Source organism: Triturus cristatus, chromosome 12, assembly GCF_964204655.1.
Source record: "Triturus cristatus chromosome 12, aTriCri1.1, whole genome shotgun sequence".
Classification (NCBI taxonomy): Eukaryota; Metazoa; Chordata; class Amphibia; order Caudata; family Salamandridae; genus Triturus; species Triturus cristatus.
In genome coordinates, this window is record NC_140595.1 from 298,784,572 (window position 1) to 298,796,604 (window position 12,033).

General features: G+C 42.5%; 1 protein-coding gene across 3 annotated transcripts in view; it reads right to left on the reverse strand.

Annotated features, from left to right (window-relative positions):
* LOC146775920 (anillin-like) overlaps window positions 1-12,033 on the reverse strand; it is a 284,167-nt gene that overhangs the window by 144,002 nt on the left and 128,132 nt on the right. The gene's annotated exons all lie outside the window — the stretch shown is intronic.

A 12,033-nucleotide genomic window follows, 5' to 3' on the forward strand; every position in this document is an offset into this window, starting at 1 on the left:
AATTGGAGAATTCTCACAACTGATAAGATCTTAAAAGAGGTAATTACATGGAATCCTCAAATTACGTATAGACGAAGCACCTCATTAAAGGACCAACTGGTTCACAGCCACTATAGGGCCACCCCTAGAAGGAAGGATCCAATAACAGGTATCTTCCCGTGTCTTAAATGCAAAGCAAGAAGACTAGCAAGAACCCATGTGATTTCAGGACACAAGGTGATGGCAGAGAGAAAATTCTGAAGATTTACTAACTATTGAATTTCAATTCTGAATTTGCAGTCTATTGTCTGGAATGCCCCTGCCCAAAAAGGTACACTGGGAGCACAATATACCCTGCCCAAAAGAGTACTTTAACATATGCAGGTGATCGTGAATAAGTATCAAAGCTATCCGGTCGCCCCACATTTAGAATTAGTGCACAAAAACAATTGGGACCTACTTAAATTCTTCTGCATTAATCAAGGGCAGAAGAAAGAAAGAGGTGGCGATATAACACGAAAGTTGCGGATTTTAGAGTCCAAGTACATCATTCAGCAGCATACTAAAGTCCTGTATGGTCTGAACAATGAGGACAAAATGTGGTTGCATTTAGGCCAGTAAAAGCTTATGATGTCTTGCTACCACAAGAAAAGTGATTATTTATATTTATTTTTAATGAGTGTTAGCAGCAAGCGTTGATCCACAGGGACAGAAATTACCCTCTAGTGGTTTTTTTTTAATACCAATTTGACCATCGTGCTGTTAAAATACTCACAATATTGTTTTTTCCCCAATATGTGAAAAGGTGATAAAATGAAACACAAAACAAAATTAGTGACTTTAAAATTTGGTATATAACCAAAATGTGGGGTCAGCGAAATAGATGGATTCTGAGTCTATAAATGTACATAAAGTTCTTCGTCCTGGTTCAGACCATGTGGCTTATATATTCTTAGTGCCAGTATTTGCAGAGATTCCCTTTGCCGTAATTTTCTCCTCCTCTTACATGTTATTCCACAGTTTCAATGGCGTAAAAACGTAACTGTTTCCAGTCACTGTTATGCTCTTGTTCCATGTGTTTGGCCACAGCATTGCTTCGGTCTTTGGTTATGGTGGCTCTCACATGTTCCAGAATTCTTTTTTTTAGTTCACAAATTGTGCTCCCAACGTACTTTAGGTGGCATGGGCACTCTATAACAAACTACAAACTGTGTTTTAGAAGTTATTAGTTGCTGTATTTTCCATATTTTTTTCTTTGCCCAGATCATCTCCTTGGTATTGCGTACAATTTGGCAAACCTTGCAGTTGTAGCATTTAATAAAACCCGTAGTGTGTAGCCATTGAGATGTTTTATTTTTATTTTTCCAAAAGTGACTTTGGACTAGAGTGTCTAAGGTTTTTCGCCCTCCTAAAAGTGACATTGGTATGATCTCCGAGTGTTGCTACTGTTGGATCCAAGTGCAGAATTCTCCAATTCTTTTTAAGAATCTCTTATTTGCTTTTATTCCGGAGACAATGTTGTGATCAATCGAATTGTATTCGTTTCTGTTGCTGATGGTTTCTCTTTGATTATCTCATCTCTCGATTTTGATTCTGCTCTATTTCGCATCTCATTATTGTTTCCTCTTTGTATCCTCTGTGTCTGAATCTTTATGTAGTTTGACCTCGATGGTTTTGCCACTCTTCCTTTTCAGAGCAGATTCGTTTGATACGCAAAAATTCTCCATAGGGGATATTCTGGATATGTGACTTTTGATGGAAACTTGGAGCATGTAAAACTGCATTAGTGGCTGTTTTCTTTCTATGCATTGTTGTATGTATTTTTCCATCTTTCACATAGATTTCAGCGTTTAAATAGGTTATTCTTTCCCGATTGATTTCGTAGGTAAACCATAGATTTGCCTCTGTGTTTAGTATTTTGAAATACTTTTGAAATTCTAGTTCAGTGCCATCCCCAATTATAAAGACATCGTCAATAAACATGAACCAGCTGTGAGAAAGTGGCTCTGTATATACTGTTCCCAAATAGGTACAGTGTGTACAGAGTCCACAGTCCGCAGAGGTTGAAGTTAGATATAACCTTACTCTCTAAAGTGGTAGCTTGGTCGCGCAATAAGGCAGTATCACAGGACAGTGTAAAGCCTTTATTGTACACACACAGTCAGCAAATGGTCTCACACACTCAATAATTGAACTCTAGGCCTATGGCTTATATAAAAAAAAAAATATATGGTTGTTTAATTTTAGAACCAACAATAGGTATCAAAATATACTTTCTCAGAATGAGATGCTTTAGATAAATACTTTTGCAATATGCAATTGACTTTTGTAGGTAATAGTTACAGGTTGTTGCAATAGGCAACACAATTTCAAACACAATAATACATGGAGCTCAATGGGAATTTTAAGTTATGTGCACTTGATTACTTTCAGGATTACTTTTCTAACTCCAGGACTGGATCCTAGATTCAGTCCTGGACAGTTCTTGGAAATAAGTGAGTAAATTCGGCTAAGTTACTGTTGTGATTTTTAAACAATATTTTGCTAGTTTAAAAGTTGACACTTAGAAACTTTTTCTGATCACATTACCAATGTTATCTTATGGCAGGAAATTCACTTAGCAGGTAAGTGGGGTTATGGGTACTTTTCCTAGGTCAGTGTTGGATCCTGGATCCAGCACTAGTGTACCACCTGTAAGCAGTTGAGAAACTGTGTTTAAGTTACACAGGCGATTTTTAAGGAATATTTATAAGTTTGCAAAATCGACACTTAGAAGTAATTTCATAGAAAATGATTCCCTATGGAAGAAAATTCAAGTTACGGGTAAAGTATGTTAGTTACTTTTGCAATCCAGTACTGGGCTCCTAGGCTCAGGGCTGGAACATCTATCTAACACAGGTAAGCATTTACGTTTTCACAGTTGGCACGATTTTTAAAGAATATTTGTAGTTTGCAAAAATCAACACTTAGAAGAAATTTCACAGAAAAACAGTCAATGATTTCCTATGGGAGAAAATGGAGTTAGAGGTAAGTATGGTTGTGAGTACTTTGCAGAGTCAGTACTGGGCACCAAGATCCAGCACTTGTATCTCTCCTAATAGCAGGTGAGTATTTCCGTTTTCGTTACTCGGTTGATTTTAGGTGAATATTTTAAAGTTTAGAAACTCCACACTTACAAGAAATTTCAAGAGAAACCAGTCAATGTTACCCAATGGAAGAAAAGTGAGTTATCGGCTTTTGCGCAAGTACTCGACTGGCAGAGTGAAGGTTCTGGGCACAGACTTGGGGGTCTCTCAGGGTCAGGTAAGTACAGTTGTTACACCCTCAGCGGCACAGGGGCAGCCGGCTGCAGTGAGTTAGGCCCAATGTTATCCTATAAGAGGTAGGGGGGCCTTGGTTGGTGGCTGCTGACTAGCAGGCCAAGCGGCTGTGGGAGCTGGGCTCCTGGTCACTTGCTCAGGGCAAATGGGGGAAGTAGGTAGGAGTAGAAGTTGCACTGCCAGGGCCACTCGGGCAGCTGGGTGCAGGGTGCTTTTGAGCCTTCGGGCGCTCAATGGGAAAGCTCCAGGACGAACAAAGGCTGCTAGCTCGGGGACAAAGATTCTTCAGGTGCCCCACCACTTCGAGGTAAGTTGGGTAGTTGGAGGATAGGTAGGTACCCAGGAGTCGGGCACAGGGGGGGGGGTCGCAGGGCGCCGGGGTGCCTTTTGATGTCGGGAAATCTTACCCTCAGTTGATCGCAGTTAGGGGGGTGGCGGGGGGACGAGGACCTGGTTCTGAGGCTGCAGGCGTCGTCAGGAGCGTCAAGGTGGGCCCTTGGGAGCCGGATTCGGGGTCACAGTCGCCGGGGGGGGGGGGGGGGGGGGACGTCCTCAGGGTCTTTGTCCACTCCGGCACAGGCCAGGCTTGGCGGGTGCAGAGTGTGCAGGGTTTGCGGTTCCGGGCTGATGCCAGGGGTTAGAAACTTGCTTTGAGCAGAGCCACTGCTCATGGGAGTCCCAGATGCTCAGCGTCACAAGGTAGCCTCCAGGGTTTGTGAGGTTGCTTGCTACAGGAGGTGCCGGGATTTAGCAGGAGCAGGTTTGAGTGTCGACAGGCCGGTAGGGCTGGGGCCAAAGCAGTTGGTGTCTTCCTCTTCTTAGCAGCTGCACAGCAGGTCTTCTTTCTTCTTCTTTGCTTTTTCGGAATCTGGAATCTGAGGAGGGAAGGTTCAGGGTGCCCCTAAATACTAGATTTAGGGACATTACAGGTAGGTAAAGGGCAGGGACCAATGGGTCCCTGCCCTGGGGTGGGTACACCCCCTATCCGGACACTCACCTGTGGGAAGGGGGGGGGGGGGCAGTAGCCTAGTCCCGATTGAGCAGGGCTTCCCATCTTCAAGATGGCGAGAGCCCGGAGATGTGCTTCACCTCACCTCGCCTCCCCCACCTGCTGGGTGGGGTTGGCAGAGGCTGGCACATCCCCTGTCCTTACTTGGGGTTTCCGGCCAGTCTTCCCGCCAGAGTGGGGGTCAGAACTGGTGGGGGCCAGTTGCTGGGTACAGCAAATGGTCTGGAGAAGCTCACAAAGGCAGCATGCCTTTGAAGCTTCCCCCTGTCCATTCTGGGGGAGGAGACCTAGCACCTCGCCCAGGATGTGCATTGTTGCAGGTCCAGGAGAGCGGGGGTTCTCCACCCAGGGGTCCAGCAATATGTCTGCTGTGTGGCAGCCTCTGACAAGACGTGGATTGTAGGTTAGGTTTCAGGGGGCATCTCTAAGATGCCCTCTGTAGTGCTTTGTACATTAAATCCCACACTGGCATCAGTGCGGGTTTAATGTGCTGAGAAGTTTGATACCAAACTTCTCAGTCATCAGTGTTGCCATTATGGTGCTGTGGAGTTCGTGTTTGGCGAGCTCCCAGCACCATATACTCTTAAATGGCAGCACTGCACCAACAGTGCCCAGGAATGGACCCAGGTACTGTAGGGGCACAGGCCTCATGCTCCTGTGCCCACACCACTGGCATAGGGCACCCAGCTAGAGGGGTGGCTGATGTATGCCAGGGCAGTGTAGGTTGTGGGCATGGTACACAGGGATGTGTGCCATGTCGACTTTGTGTTTTGTCTTGTACCCAGACACTCAGCCTGCAAGGGCAGTGTGTTTGTGTTAGGGTACAGGGCCTCTAAGGGTGGCACAATAAGTGCTGCAGCCCTTAGAGGCCTTTCCTGGTCACTAGGCCCTGGGTACCTAGGGTACCATTTACCAGGGGCTGACATGTAGCCAAGGTTTGCCAATTTGGGTTTTAGGTTTTTAGGGAAGGAACATAGGCCCTGGGCACCTGATTGGCAGGAGCCCAGGGCACACTCAGTCAAAGTACAGTCAGCAATTCAGCAAAAAGTGGGGGCATACCATGCAAGAAAGATGGCACTTTCTCACACCAGCTCACTGTCTTGTTGACATATTCATCATGGTCTGGGTGCCAGGCAAGGTGCTGCACCCACCAACCCATTGCCAGGCACGGATAGCTTGGACTAAAGGAAAATCCCATGGCCGTACCCTTTGTTAGTATGTATATTTCTATTCCAAATGGGAATACATTTTTAGTGAGGCAATTTTCAAATCATTTGTAACAGCATTTGATGGTGGTTTTCATATTGGATGTTGCGTTTGCCAAAGAAGTAGTTGCAAGCTGTAATTCCTATTTGATTATCGATGTGAGTGTAGAGTGAAATTACATCCATAGTTATCAATTTATAGGAGCTTTGCCATGGAATATCCTGTAAGTGCCTCAATAGATCGCTTGTGTCTTGGATGTAAGATTTTGAACGAATGGTAATAAAAAGAAGTCTTCATAATTTGCTGCTGGTTCCAATAGTGAGCCATTTGCTGCCATTATCGGTCGCCCTGGGGATTTTGTGAATTTTTGGCAAAAAAAATAGATTGTTGCCGTGATTGGAAATTCAGTTTTAAGGTACTTAACCACATCTTCATCCAAGAGGTTCATGTCATGCCATTTATTTAGCTGATCATCCCAGTCTTTTTTAAATTCTAATGTAGGGTTCTTTTTAGGTCTCGCCTAGCGTTGCGGCGTGAATGCGCTGCAATCGCTTTGCGAGACATGCAGTATATACTGTAGTGTGGAAGCTATGTGGAAGCTCCGCCCACTCTGCCCATTGGCTTGTGTCTTAAATGCTGCCTTCCGATTGGTTTGAGGCTTGTTAGTCCCTCCTCATTCATCATTTGTATCCTTCCACGGCTATTGGCCCCTTTACTCCTAACACTATTTTCTACCCTTTCTCCCCACCCCACTGCTCCCTCCCTCAGTCTGACTTCTCACCCCCCCCCCCACCCCACTCCTGTTCATGTTTTCTTTCCGTTTTCATCTTTATTATTGCCACCTTGAAATATGCGAGTTCAAGATGTGTGCTGTACAAAAACTTTGTGTTTAATGAACTAGATTTTAATGTTACTCTAAATATAAAAAAACTCTAGGAAACATTTGGGGTATGCATGGCAACTGACGCCTCTTAGTTCCCAAAAGGCATTGTTGTCGGGTGGGAGGAGCGGCAGTGGTTTAACTCATGCTTAAAACAAGCACTTTTAATAACTTCCTCTCAATTCAGTGCTATAATCTTGTGTACTGAGGTGACGCGCTAAAGAAATGCACTTTTTTGAATTCTGAAGAGACTATCGCACATTTACATTATGTTTACTGTATGATTAACAGGACAATCATTTTCACGGCTCGCCCACTGGCTCGTATACACTTGGCTAGTCTCCAGCTGGCTCTACCTGTTAATATATTGGCTTGCGCACCTCTAACAAAGAGAGGAATGGATACAGGACAGTGAGCCCGGTAGATGGTAGAGAAATAGACTGATGTAGACAAACAGACAAAGTCAGTCTCCATTGCCTCACGTCAGAATCATCACTTTCAATAACCTGGAAATCTGCCAGCAACTCCTGCATGCCCCAACTTCATCCCCCTTACCTATTCTTAGCAGAAGCGGCAGATTCTGAGCTGTGCCCTGCTGGTGCAGAGGAGCACGGCAGAGTCTGTAGAAGTGCTGGGATCCCTAGCCTCTCCGGGCAGGCACCCAAGCCTTCCGGGTGCCTTCACACTCAGGATAAATGAATACATTTTGTTCTGTGCTTTAGTCGCCCCTCTGTGAGCACTGTCTGGTACATGAAGCTCTGTGTTAATAAACACATTCAGAGAGGTGGTTGTGTACAAACAGCCACAATACCGTATGTTTTGAACATGTAGTTAAATACCTGCTCACCGAGTACCTCATTGGCTGATCATTCCATGGCACTACCAAAATTACATTTGGACATATTTGCTCAACTGTAAAACACTCCCTTCTATGGGTCATTTTACAACTTGGGGCTTTGGGGTTAGGTAACCTACTTTGGATGCTGTGTAAAAGAGTAAATACAACATTTAATGCAATGAATCTAAGCAATCAGTACTGTCTAAAACACTGAAAACTTACACGCATTCTGGCATTTTGTTAAAGTTGATTTTCTGATAGATGCAAGTAAAGTACTCTTAATATCTTAATGAAATCTGCACACTTAACTAATAGCACTGGGCGTCCTTTGACAACTAGGCAATGAATACATTTTCATGTACCCCCGAAGCCCCTCTGCCCCCGCCCCCTTGGCCAACTTCATTGCCTCCCAGTGTTTGGGGGATAACCAAGACGCAGGAGAAGGAGTCAAATAGTCTAGAAAATGAAAGAAGCCGGGATTCGAATTTACATGCTCCGATCCCGATCATGTTGGTTAGTCTATAAGCACTACTTTTATTAATGAGTTTCGCATTAGTAAAGCACCACGGTGTGCATGTGTGGCGACACTTCACCCATGAGGTACGTGCCAAGCAATTGTTGACACAATCCACACTTTGCGTCTTTTTCATTATATTTATTACGAAGCGCAGGACCTTTCCAAAGGATTTTGCACACTACATACATTCACTCCAAAAATAAAACGTGTAGGTAAAAAACATTGCCATTTACAATGTCAATAGCTCTAACTCAAACGCGAGATCTATTTGCATTGGAAATGCTGGTTTAGTTTGGCATTATATTCAAGATTGTCCAATTGGGAATGTGCTTCTTTAGTGTAGTCTTTTTTTATCCCAAATAATAATATTACCGCCCTTGTCTGCAATTTTTATTTCTATTTGGTCATCTTGTGTCAATTCCTGTATTGCTGTTCTTTCCTCTTTAGTTAGGTTATCTTTATATCTAGATGGTTTGATTTTATAGAGGTCTTGTGTCACAGCCTCATGAAATATATCGATTTTGTTGCCCGGAGGTAGTTGGGGATAGAATTTGGACTTTGGTTTCATTCCACTCAGGCTTGAGCCAATTTGTTCACACTGTGGCCAATCCTATTTCATTGTCGTGATTGGTATTATCCAGATTTATGAGGGTGAGTAGAGGTTCTGCGTCTCTTACTGTAAGTGTTTCAGTGGGCACTGGAAATGGCTTTGTTTTCCTGCATTTTCTTGTTTTCTGCAAACTTAATTTTTCTGACATATTGATATATGTCTATACGCATCTGAGCTACATCCATTCGTCAGAAAGAACAAAAATGTAAGCCATGTTTCAATACTCTTATTTCCGTTTGTGACATCATTCGTTTAGACAGATTTACAATATGTAATTCACTCGTTATAGTCTCCTCTGCCTCATGCTGCGTGTTAAGAGTTCCCATTGGTTCTTGTTTGTCTGCTCTTTTTTCCTCTCTTGCTGGTTTCCCTTTTGTCTGCGTTGGCCCGTAATGGGCCTTTTCCTCTTCCTCTGTAACCGTGCGGTTGGCTGCTCATGTTTTGCTCCCACTGCCTTTGCTGTAGCACCAACCACATGTCCCCCAAAAGAGATATTTTTGACTTGTCACTACCACTTTGTTCAGGTTCCACTTCACTCGCATCAGTTGACGTTGGCGAGGATTGGCTAGTGGAGGCCACAGCGTTATCACCCATTTTTCTATTTGGCTCAGCGTGTCAAATTTCTTTGCATATGTGAAGATTCTTCCACTCGAGTAATCATATTTATCTCTTTAGAATTTCGATTCTTTGTGTCGTTGCACGCTTTCCTCATGTTTATCTATTTGTTGTTCCAACTCCTCCTTGAATTTTATCATGTCAGGGTTTAGGTCCAATTTAGAGATTTGCATTTCCAGTGTTTTAACTTGTTCATTAATTTTTTCCAATGCGATTTCAAGATGTTTAATTAGAATTGTCATTAATCCCATAGATGAATTCAAGATGTATTCGCCCCATTCCTGAAGCAGGTCACTGCTTGTATCTTGATGACTTGGCATCAGATGTATTCGCAGGCCTCTGGGTACTAGTCGTACTTCCAGGTATTTTTTTAAAGACAACACTTCCCACCATTTGTTTATCTCTTTTTTTGAAAGCTTTCCCCATGATCTTAATTTGCTTTTTACGTCTGATTTATGGTGGGGGGTCTGGTTACCAGTTTCAACGATACTTTTACTTGTTTGTTCAAAAAAATGAAGAGTCCATCAAGTATATGCATTTAGCTTCCCATTTTTCCATAGCTGTGGTAATTTTTACTCCGTGATGTAGATATAACTATCGCTGTCTCACCGTCTGCCTTGCAGCCTGAATTATAAACAGTCCCTTATACTCTCATCCTCCAGTCAATGCTGAATATTATTGGCAAGTTTTACGGGGTTATAACAGGTTATATGGCAGGCAATACCAGCTTACAAAATTGTCAAAGTATGCACTCCTTACCTCCGACGTTTTCTTTCACAGTGTTATAGTCATCCGGCTGGCAACAATGTATCCGCATCTTCAGAGGTGGCAATTATTTTTTGCCGGCGATCATCACTGCAACATTGTTAAATTACATTGCGAGGCTCGCTTTTCGCTGAATATCATGGCGCGTCTTTGATGCGGTGCATAGCTCCTCGGCTGAGCCACGCCGTAATTAGTATTTCCACATCAATCCTCCCACTCGGGAAGGGCAAATGGAGCGCACTCACGGGGAGATTTTCACAGCGTTTTAATCCAAATAAATCAGTTTCACGGGTATTTCCACAGCAACAAACCAACGCGTTTCGGTCTCCATGAGACCTTGGTCAAGGTGGAATTCCAGGTTTTTACCAGACATACTTATTTTCAAAAATAAGTCACATGACTTCCTGTTACAAATAACCATTTTTTTAGAACAAAAATAGGCACTTGGCATTCTGGTAAATGTAGTTCTAGTTAAATTTACTGTATTCTGTCAATTTTAGAGTTTAATTAGAATCACAATAATATTTACAATTAACATGCCGTTTGTGCATCATTACATGTATGGCCACAAGGGTATCTCCCCTCTAGTGGGGTTTTTTTTTTTTTACCAAATTTGACCATCGTGTTGTTATAATAGTCAGGATATTGTGATGCACAAACAGCATGTAAATTGTAATTATTATTGTGATTCTATTTAAACTCGAAAATCGACAGAATACAGTGAATTTAACTGGAACTACATTTACCAGAATGCCAAGTGCCTATATTTGTTTTTAAAAAATGTTTATTTGTAACAGGTAGTCATGTGACTTATTTTTGAAAATAAGTATGTCGGGTAAAAACCTGGAATTCAACCGTGACCAAGGTCTTATGCAGACCAAAACGAGTTGGTTTGTTGCTGTGGAAATACCAGTGAAACGGATTTATTTGGATTAAAACGCTGCGAAAATCTCCCCGTGAGTGTGCTCCATTTTTTCTTACCGAGTGGGAGGGTAGATAGATATGACAAAATATCTCCCAATGCGAAAGGAAAGCGAGCACGCACACGAGGTTGCAAGGTAAAAGGTTCTTTATTCCATTAGGCCTTCCTCAGCCCAAGAAGTAGAAAGAGACTCGTTTCGGCTGACACAGCAGCCTTTGTCAATCTAATTTGGCGCCATTATTTAAAACCATTATATACGGACATTCTCATAAACATAAAAGAAATCCTCTGTGATTCATAGACATGAACAAACTGCAGCTCATAATGAAAAACAGCAAACATACCATCCTGTAGAAGATACATCAGAGGACTGTAATTATGGTAGCGATCATAACACCCAACAATTTGTTTTTATAATGCTGGACTAATTTACTATTCACACCAAATAGTGTTTAAGTGCTACGCACTAACTAAACAGTTCAATGCTGAAAGCCAGCCCAAAATATATGAACGTTGCGCGTATGAATATCAACCATGAACACTCGGTTAATGCCAGGCTTAAAACAACAGCATAAGTCACTCTATACTGCTCATACATTTTAAAAGTGCCGTGAATTTTTAGCTTTCGAAAAAAAATGCTTTAAGAGGAGGCATGCATTAGCTGCTCGGCATGTATTGTGTGTACTTTCACTATTGCGGCACGATCAGGCAACACTTACAATATTCAGTCCCTGTGCTACAGTGTACTATAACTGGAAAGTTAATAGAGGCATCAAAGTGGAAAATTTCCCAAATAACACATCAGAGAGGGAACCCAAATATATATTTATTTTTTAATCTTCTACCTCAGCTGGGCAATCCTCACCAGAGGTTTAATGTCAAAAGATTGAACAAAACTTATAGGTTGTAATCAACCAAAATCATTCCCAAATCAGTGTGTTCCCTAGGTGTTTTTATTTTGGTGTGCTCTGCACCCCCCCTTTAAATGTTACGACAGAGGAAAGCACACTCCAATTGTAGCACACCTTACCACACTGCCCTGTCCCCTTCAACCCATGAGCCTGTTGTGTAGCACTTAACAGCCATTATAAAACCTAGGTCACTGGCAAGCTGTACTACTCTTTGCAAACTTTCTGCTTCCTCACAGCTCAGATTCAATAACGCCAGCTGTTCTAGAGAATGACTGGAACTTACTAATTCATTGTATTGTTCTATATGTTTAAGTAGTAACCAATTAAAAAAAATACTCCACTGAAATTTTTCTGCACTCATCGCATCAGTGGCTAATCCAGGCCAGTTTTTTCATTGTCTTGGGGTACTCTTAGAGCCTTGTATTCCATTTTCAGCCGAAGGAGTACCAAAAAGCAAAATT